Raw genomic sequence first — 10,749 nt, forward strand, 5'->3', positions numbered from 1 at the left:
AAGCAGGACCCCTTCATCAAGCGTGTGACAAACAGGACCCCTTCATCAGACGCGTGACAAACAAGACCCCTTCATCAGGCGTGTGACAAGCAGGACCCCTTCATCAGGCATGTCACAAACAGGTCCCCTTCATCAGGCGTGTGACAAACAGGTCCCCTTCATCAGGCGCGTGACAAACAGATCCCCTTCATCAGGCTTGTGACAAACAGGTCCCCTTCATCAGGCTTGTTACAAACAGGACCCCTTCATCAGGCGCGTGACAAACAGGTCCCCTTCATCAGGCTTGTTACAAACAGGTCCCCTTCATCAGGCGTGTGACAAACAGGTCCCCTTCATCAGGCTTGTGACAAACAGGACCCCTTCATCAGGTACGTGACAAACAGGTCCCCTTCATCAGGCTTGTTGCAAACAGGAACCCTTCATCAGCCGTGTGAAAAGCAGGACCCCTTCATCAAGCGTGTGACAAACAGGACCCCTTCATCAGACGTGTGACAAACAGGACCCCTTCATCAGACGCGTGACAAACAGGACCCCTTCATCAGGCGCGTGACAAGCAGGACCCCTTCATCAGGCATGTCACAAACAGGTCCCCTTCATCACGCGTGTGACAAACAGGTCCCCTTCATCAGGCTTGTGACAAACAGGTCCCCTTCATCAGGCTTGTTACAAACAGGACCCCTTCATCAGCTGTGTGACAAACAGGACCCCTTCATCAAGCGTGTGACAAACAGGACCCCTTCATCAAGCGTGTGACAAACAGGACCCCTTCATCAGGTCTTTACAAACAGGACCCCTTTATCAGGCGTTTGACAAACAGGACCCCTTCATCAGGCGTTTGACAAACAGGTCCCCTTCATCAGGCTTGTGACAAACAGGTCCCCTTAATCAGGCTTGTTACAAACAGGACCCCTTCATCAGCTGTGTGACAAGCAGGACCCCTTCATCAGGCGTGTGACAAACAGGACCCCTTCATCAAGCGCGTGACAAACAGGACCCCTCCATCAGGCACGTGACAAACAGGACCCTTTCATCAGGCGCGTGACAAACAGGACCCCTCCATCAGGCGTTTGACAAACACGCAGTATAAAAACACGCAAGGCTCACGGCCTGAGAAGGTGCAGGAGCCTGTTTTGGTGCATGTAGGGCTGCCTGTCCAAGTTAATGGGCTGTACTATGCCGTTGCTGACAAAATGCACAAAAAAAGGCACCTTAGCGCAACACGCAGGTGTGAATGGGGCCTAACAGTGATTAGACCTACAGCTCCCTGTACATTAGTGGGACCACCTGTCCTGCGCTGTGCTGGGGAACTGCAACATTCATAGTTCTGGTTTTTGTGTGTTCAGGCAAAATGAATGGGCTAAACGCTCATTAGGCCTCATTCACATGGTCGTAGTACAGCGTACACCCGTGCGAGAGCCGCGTTTAGGAATGCAAAGGTGTTCCTGGTATCTATGATTGCCACCTTATCCCTTTAAAACTGAACAGATATTAATTACACAGGTACTAAGGCTAGGTTCAGACCTATGCAGTTTGCGTTTGATCTGTTTCTGCAGTGCTTCTTGCAGTGTGTTTTTGCACGTTTTTTTACGCATTTTTTATGTGTTTTGCATTTTGTTTCTTGTTACTAGGCGGCTTAAAACACAGCAAAAATGCACTAATGCTTTTCTGCAGCGTCTCCATTGAAGTCTATAGAACCAAAAACGCAACTTTTTGCGTTTAAAAAAGTCCCTGACCCTTTACAAAAAATGCAGCGGGTGAAAACGCGGAGATGTGAACATGGACTGTAAATGGACTGTAGTGTGTTTCTGCAAAACGCTGTGCAAAACACTTAGGTGTGAACCTAGGGTAAGTGAGTATAATCACCACCTAAATAAATGAAAAAATGCAGCGCAACAATATATATACAAATATATATACAAATATGATGCTAACAATATAATACGTGATAATGAAAAAACAAAAACCTGTGCTTGTGAAAATCAACGTGTGCTATACCAGATGTCTTACCGATACATACATACAGTTGCAAGAAAAAGTATGTGAACCCCTTGGGATTACGTGGAGTTTTCCATGAATTGGGCATAAAATGTGCTCTGAACGTCATCTAAGTCACAACAATAGAAGAACACAGTCTGCTGAACATAATACTACACAAACATTAGATGTTGCCATGGTTTAATTGCACATAACATGAAAACATTCACAGTGCAGGGAGGAAAAAGTATGTGAGGCCCTAGCTTAATGACTTCTCCCAGAGCTAATTGGAGCCAGGAGTGAGCCAACCTTGACTCCAATCAGTGTGATGATATTGGATGTGTTGCTGACAGCTGTCCTGCCCTTAAAAAACACATACCTGTTTTGGGTTTACTGGTTTCAAGAAGCACTGTCTGATGTGAACCATGCCTCGCAGAACAGAGCTCTCAGAAGACTTACGATCAAGAATTGTTGACTTGCATGAAGCTGGAAAGGGTTACAAAAGTATCTTCAAAAGCCTTGATGTTCATGTGTCCACGGTAAGACAGACTGTCTACAAATGGAGAAAGTTTAGCACTGTTGCTACTCTCCCTCGGCGTGGTCGTCCTGTAAAAATGACTGCAAGAGCACAGCGCAGAATGCTGCATGAGGTAAAGAAGAATCCCAGAGTGTCAGTTAAAGACCTACAGAAATCTCTGGCACATGCTAACATTTTTGATGACACATCTACAATAAAGAAAACATTAAACAAGAATGGAGTACATGGGAGGACACCACAGAGGAAGCCATTGCTGTCCAAAAAGAATATTGCAGCACGTTTGAAGTTTGCAAAAGAGCACCTGGATGTTCCACAGCACTACTGGCAAAATATACTGTGGACAGATGAAACCAAGATTGAGTTGTTTGGGAAGAACACACAACACTATGTGTGGAGAAAAAAAGGCACAGCACACCAACATCAAAACCTCATCCCCACTGTAAAACATGGTGGAGGGAGCATCATGGTTTGGGGCTGCTTTGCTGCCTCAGGGCCTGGACAGATTGTTGTCATTGATGGGAAAATGAATTCCAGAGTTTATCAAGACATTTTGCAGGAAAACGTACGACCATCTGTCCGCCAACTGCAGCTCCGCAGAGGATGGGTGATGCAACAGGACAATGACCCAAAGCATACAAGTAATTCAACAAAACAATGGCTGCAACAGCACAGAATACACCTTCTGGAGTTGCCCAGTCAGAGTCCTGACCTCAACCCGATTGAAATGCTGTGGCATGACCTTAAGAAAGCGATTCACACCAGACATCCCAAGAATATTGCTACACTGAAACAGTTTTGTGAAGAGGAGTGGTCCAAAATTACTCCAGATCGTTGTGCAGGTCTGATCTGCAACTACAGGAAACGTTTGGTTGAGGTTATTGCTGCCAAAGGAGGATCAACCTGTTATTAAGTCCAAAGGTTCACATACTTTTTCCTCCCTGCACTGTGAATGTTTACATATTATGTGCAATTAAACCATGGCAACATCTAATGTTTGTGTAGTATTATGTTCAGCAGACTGTGTTCTTCTATTGTTGTGACTTAGATGACGTTCAGAGCACATTTTATGCCCAATTCATGCAAAACTCCACGTAATCCCAAGGGGTTCACATACTTTTTCTTGCAACTGTATAGGACCCCATAAACTGCACATAACTGGTGATATAAAAGAATTGTGCACACAAACAACAATTATGGGTACACCGATGACGTCAGACTGCAAAACGGAAGTGCACGTGCCGCCATTTTGGAAAAGGGATTTCTGCACACTTCTTACAGCAAACACTGTATAGTGAGTTTTTAAACCCTGTAGTGTCCCAGGAGGACACATTTTATTGTGAGTTTTATTGGGACGCAGTATCTGCCTGTACACATTCACTACTCCCAATTTGACATCTGTGCATGTTCCCAAGCACACAGAATGTTCCACACCTGCATGGATGTCAGATTGGGAGTAGCGGCTGTGTCTGAGCAGAATTTGGCCCAATAGACATGAGTAGGACTGCCTGCACAGGGATGCATGGAACACCCATACACCCCCATGCAGATAAACAAGGCCCTCATAGGGGCATACAATGTGGTACACCAGTGTAAACAAGGCCTTGCAATAAAAATAAACACAATGACAAGCGGCAATGCGGTCACAAAACTGAGATGAACCAACAGATTGTCAGTGATGTGGGTGCACAGCCAAAGTGCATCCACCCTCGCACCTCATGTGAAAATTCTGGTGCCGAAACTGAAAATTCAGGATGCACTTTTTTAAAAATTAATATATTTTATAAAAATGTATATATTTTTCAAATGCAATTTTTTGGGAAAATATTTTAATGATTAAATAATTAAACACAACATATACCCAATATTTTTGTAAAATATGAAAGATGATATTACGCCGAGTAAATGGATGCCTAACCTGTCAAGCTTTAAAATTGCGCACACTTGTGGAATGGTGTCAAACTACAGTACTCAAAAATCTTCATAGGTGTCTCTTTAAAAATGTCTACAGCTTACCAGTGTAAAGTGACAGAGGAGGTCTAGTGCTAGCGTTATTGCTCTTGCGATGACGTTCGTAGCGATACCTCACGTGTGGTTTGAACACTGTTTACATATGTGAGCATGGCCTATGCATGCGTTCACCACTACGGGGGACGGGGGCACTTTAAACTTTAAAAATATATATATTTATTTTTTTACACTGTTTCTTTTCAAAAAAATGTAATCACTTTTATTCCTATCACAAGGAATGTGTGCATCCCCTGTGATAGAAACAGGGGCGGACTGACCATTTGGAAATTCAGGCACTGCCCGAGGGCCCGGGGGTCAGTAGGGGGCTCCATGAGATGCCCCTGGTACCTTTTTCATAGGCTTTTTTGAGTTTGGGCAAGGACACAGGGGCCCCATGATCCCCTATTACCCGGGGGCCCCATGAGTTGTCAGTCCGCCCCTGGATAGAAATAATTAGTGACAGGTCCTCTTTATGGAGAGATATGATGTCAATAAGACATGACCTTGTTTACAGCGCCCTGATGATCAGTGTAGATGTCCCCTCTGAGGAATGCCAATTACCGGCTCTCCTCTCCTCTGTCAGAGTGACAGCTCGAGAGGAGAGAAATGCTGATAACCGGCATTTCCTTACATGCGATCAGCTGTGATTGGACACAGAGCTGAAGTAATTGGCTCTTTCCGCTGATCTGTTGTGTCCCATGGACACAGCGCACCACCCATTGCTGCGCTGCGTGCCCCCGGGGGGACGCACACGCAGTTAGATTGGGAGAGCGTCATATGACGTCCTCCCAGAATGAGAGAACAACCGCCTGTCCATCATTTCCTTATATGCTGGGCGGGAGGCGGTTAAACGATGTATTGCATTCTGTGCTACCAGACGTGATCCATTCAAGTGAATAGGTCCACGCCAGCACTGCCCTGCAATCATGTGCAATGCATGGGGTTGCAGAGCCAGCATTTTCAGTGTTAGAACAGGCAATGAGGAGGCACCTCATTCATTGACCACCTCATTCACCACCACTTCTCACCTCTTCACCACCTGTAAAGCCTCCACGGATTGCTTTTCAGAGGGTTGACAAGGTTTTGCCACCCACTTAAACTAAGACATGCAGCCATTCAGGACTGTACACATCCTGTGGCGCTTTGCTTAGCAGCCATAGCGAAAATTAAATGGCCTGTTGCAATTTGAGTGAATGGGGTCAACTGTCCCATGTAGTTGCTGCACAATAGGTTTGCATTGTTAGGGTTAACCTCCTTGGCGGTATTCCCGAGTGTAGCTCGGGGTAAAGTTTCAGTACCACAAGCGGTAACCTCGAGCTACACTCAGGAATACCATGCGGCGCTGCTCTGCGATCCCTCGATCTCTTACCTTGTCCTGCGCTCCCGCGATGTCCCTCCTGCAGTGTCCCCGGCAATGTAATCCGGCGGATGCCGGCATCTGTCATCTGGGTTCCATCCCCTGCGAGCGTTGGGATGTACGGGGGACGGAATGGCAGGAAATTTGAAAATGACAAAAAGTGACATTCACTAAATACACTAAAATGACATAGTAAAACATTATCAAACCATTTCACATACCATTTCACATACATTTTGTCCCGAGTGCTTTGTCCTGCGCCCTGCCTGCATTTTTATGTTCTTTCTGCCTGGAAACTGAGAAACGTCCATGGCGTCCAAAAAGCGTCCCTTTAGGTCAAAAGCGGTTTTAGACCGGCTAGAGAACAGCGATAGTAAATCAGAACCACTTGCAGAATTGAGTGTGGAAATTCATCATCAGACACTGAAAACGATTCTGCGACTTTGCTCAGTGATGTGCGAACTTGGCGCTATATTTCAAATTTCAGTGTTTTTGGTTTGATTATATTATTGAATTAAATTTATTATTATATTATTATTTTTTATGATTATTTATTAAATTATAATTTATGATTTCGTGTTTCAAGTTTTATCATACCCGGGATGTTTACTAGACTCTTGTTCGTACAGATTTCAGTGAGTTATTCCTAAGAATTACAGGCCTACAATATAAAACGCCAAATTTCCATGCAAAATAATGGTACCGCTTTCAGCACCAAAAGTCTGCAATAATCATACCGCCAGGGAGGTTAATCAGGCAACATATCGTCTCCTCACTACCTGTCAAACACCATCACAGAACACTTTTTTAGAGAGCTGGCAAGGGCTACCACCTGTGCAAATGAGCCCCAAGGCCCCGTTCACATGGCTGTTCAAATTAGGTCCACCTAATTTTTTAGGTGGACCTGACTGGAAGGTCCATAGAGCCCTGTGGACAGGTGGACACCCGACTACCTTTGGGTCCGATCAACTCTGCTAAAATATACAGCATAGGACTGCGTCCTTTTCTATTTTGGAGGATCAGATCAGAGTTGCCTGATGTAAACAGACAGCAGAATCCATTTACACCCGGCTGGCCATAGAGCGGACAGGTGTCCTCTCTCCAGGAGCTGATTGGGCACGAATGTGACATGTATCTCGCTCTGCTCCAATCAGTAGGGGGTCAGCTCAAGCGTCACCTGCTGTTTGAAGAAGGATCCACCCCGTGTGAAGGGGGCCTAAGGGTTATTTTTATGGTTGGGGTTAGCTGAGGACTAATCCTGTGCTGAGGATATATGAAAGCTGCGATTACTAACCTCTTCTGAAAATGCTAGTTCCCTGGCCGCCATACTATTGCCATGTCTTTCTAATCTATGGACCTGGAAAAGCATGTAGATTTGGGGTAATAATGTTAGGCTCACAGTGCTCATTACATGCTAGTTTCAGTGACTGGAGAAAGTACTGAAGACAGACAATGCCAAGTTACTAGTATATCAAGAAAGAAGCCACCAAAGGCAGGCATGAGACTTCAGGGGGATCATTTTATTTCTCTGGGGCAGAGAGGGGTTGTACAGCGCAGTCATAAAGTATTCAGACCCCCTTCACTTTTTTCAATTTTGTTATATTGCAGTCGGATACTACAGTTGTTTCAATTCATTTTTTTCTCATTAATATGCCTGCAGTACCCCATATTGATAAAATGAAAACAGGATTTCAGAAATGTCTGTGAATTTATTAAAAAGAAAAAATTGAAATATAACATTTACTTAAGTATTCGGACCCTTTACTCAGTACTTTGTTGAAGCACCTTTGGCAGCAATTACAGCCTTTTTGGGTATGACGCGACATGCTTTGCACACCTGGGTTAGGGGATTTTCTGCCATTCTTTTTTGTAAATCCCCTCAAGCTCAGTCAGGTTGGATGGGGACCCTCTGTGGACAGCCATTTTCAGGTCTCTCCAGAGATGTACAATAGGGTTCAAGTCAAAGCTGTGGCTGGGCCACTCTAGGACATTCACAGTGTTGTCCCTAAGCCATTTCTGTGTTGTCTTGGCGGTGTTCTTTGGATCGTTGTCATGTTGGAAAGTAAACTTTCGGCCAAGCCTGAGGTCCCAAATGCTGTGAAACAGGTATTCATTGAGGATATCTTTGTACTTTGTTCCATTCAGCTTTCCTTCAACCCTGACCAGTCTCCCAGTCTCTGCTGATGAAAAACACCCCACAGCATGATTCTTCCACCACCATGCTTCACTGTTGAGATGGTATCGGGCAGGCGATGAGCAGTGTCTGGTTTCCTTCAAACATAACATGTAGAATTAAGGCCAAACAGTTCAATCTTAGTTTCATCAGACCAAAGAATCCTGTTCCTCGCAGTCTGAGAGTCCTTGAGGTGCTTTTTTGCAAACTCCAAGCAGGTGGAGTTTCGTGTGTTTTTCACTGAAGAGAGGCTTTTCTCTATCCACTCTGCAATAAAGCCCAGGATGGTGAAGGGCAGTGATGGATGTCCTTTTGGAACTTTGTCCCATCCCCACTCAGGATCTCTGGAGGTCAGTCAAAGTGACTATTGAGTTCTTGGTCACCTATCTTACTAAAGCCCTTCTCCCCCAATTGCTCAGTTTTGCTGGGTGACCAGCTCTTGGAAGAGTTCTGGTTGTGCTAAACGTCTTCCATTTGAGAATTATGGAGGCCACTGTGCTCTTCGGAACATTCAGTGCAGCAGAAATGTCTATAGTTACCTGCTCTGTGCAGTGGTGTTGCACAGAACAGCCCTGATTCTCCTCTTCTCAAGTCCCCCGCAGCGCTCCTAGCTCCTCTTTCCTGTCATGCACCCCCATAGCAAGTTGCCTGCTCCCGAGCTGCTGCTCCTTGTGTCCATTCACACATGGAGCCATGGCTCAGCCCCGCCCTAATTGTCTCTTCATTGGCTCACTGGCTATCTCAGCCAATGAGGAGGCAGAGACATAGGACAGCCAAGGTTCTCGTGGATAGTGATGAGGCTCAGGTAAGTATTAAGGGGGCTGAGGGAGCTCCTGCAAACAGAAGGTTTTTTACCTTCATCCATAGAATGCATGAAGGTAAAAAACCTTGAGCCTTTACAACCACTTTAAGGCTGAACTCCAGGCACACAAACCTTTGTTCAAATATATTTCACAATAGTCACAAAGGATAAACATTCACTTAGTGCGCACTAAATGCCTTTGCAACCCTAGTTATTACCTTGCAAAATTAGCAGTGGCATCATCACTGTGCTATACATGTCTGCCTGTGCAGAGATCAGAGCTGTAGAAGGGGCTGTGCTGGCCCCACCTACTACTGGATGTCTGTAGAAAACTGCAGGAGGGGGTGGACACAAGACCTGCCACCCTACAGAAGGAGAGAGGGCAGCAGTGAGTGGTCTTTATTACAGAAAGCTCCTGCATAGACGTTTTGCACTGGATTACTGCACAGATCAGGAATAAATACACAAAACACCACAATATTCAAGTAAGAATATACCGTATTTTTCGCTCCATAAGACGCACTTTTTTCCCCTATAAAAAGGGGGGGGGGAAATGTCAGTGCGTCTTATGGAGCGAATGTAAAGCGGCCGGGACGGTATTTCTGTCGCCACCATGTCAGAATATCGGGCCGGCCGCTCAGCTCTTCTCTCCTGCAGGAGCTTACCTGTTCCTCGCTCCAGCGCTGCAGTCTTCCCGTGGCGGCTTCTGTGACAGCCGGGTGCCCACTGCGCATTCCTTGTACTATGTCCGCAGTCTCTGGTCATCCCCTGTACTGTGTCCGCAGTCTCTGGTCATCCCCTGTACTGTGTCCGCAGTCTCTGGTCATCCCCTGTACTGTGTCCGCAGTCTCTGGTCATCCCCTGTACTGTGTCCGCAGTCTCTGGTCATCCCCTGTACTACGTCCGCAGTCTCTGGTCATTCCCTGTACTACGTCCGCAGTCTCTGGTCATCCCCTGTACTGTGTCCGCAGTCTCTGGTCATCCCCTGTACTACGTCCGCAGTCTCTGGTCATTCCCTGTACTACGTCCGCAGTCTCTGGTCATCCCCTGTACTATGTCCGCAGTCTCTGGTCATCTGTACTGTGTCCGCAGTCTCTGGTCATCTCCTGTAGTATGTCCGCAGTCTCTGGTCATCTCCTGTACTGTGTCCGCAGTCTCTGGTCATCTCCTGTACTGTGTCCGCAGTCTCTGGTCATCTCCTGTAGTATGTTCGTAGTCTCTGGTCATCTCCTGTACTGTGTCTGCAGTCCATTGGTTCAGAATATTTTTTTTCTTGTTTTTCTCCTCTAAAACCTAGGTGCGTCTTATGGTCAGGTGCGTCTTATGGAGCTAAAAATACAGTACACCTCCTATATTTTTACAATATTTGCTTATGCCAGAGTTCAGCTTTAATGGCCCTGTAATCTATTTTTTATGAAATTGTCTTATACTGTTTTTTTTGCCTCCTTAAAGTGATATTCACGGTTTGGATGTTTTTTTTAATAACAAACATATCATACTTGCCTGCTCTGTGCAGTGGTTTCGTACAGAGCCGCCTCAAACCTCTTCTTCTCTGGTCCCCTGCTGGTGCTTCTGGCCCCTGTGACCAGTGCCCCCAATAGCAAGGCGCTTGCTATGGGAGCACTGGTGCATGCTCAATCTCAGGCTTGACCCTATGCATCCATAAGACACAGAGCTGCAGCTCGGCCTTCCTTTCTCTCTCCTCATTGGCTCACTGGCTGTGACTGACAGCAGTGGAATCCAATGGCTCCTGTTGCTGTTTCATCCAATGAGGAGTGGGAGTCTCAGGACAGCCGAGGTCCTCATGCACATCACTGGATCCAGAGGGGGCTCAGGTGAGTATTAGGGGAGCTGTGGGGGGACCAGCATAGAATGCATGAAGGTAAAAAAAAAACCTT

Source organism: Staurois parvus, unplaced genomic scaffold (assembly GCF_062004578.1).
Source record: "Staurois parvus isolate SC_StPar_1 unplaced genomic scaffold, SC_StPar_1.0 ptg000347l, whole genome shotgun sequence".
NCBI lineage: Eukaryota > Metazoa > Chordata > Amphibia > Anura > Ranidae > Staurois > Staurois parvus.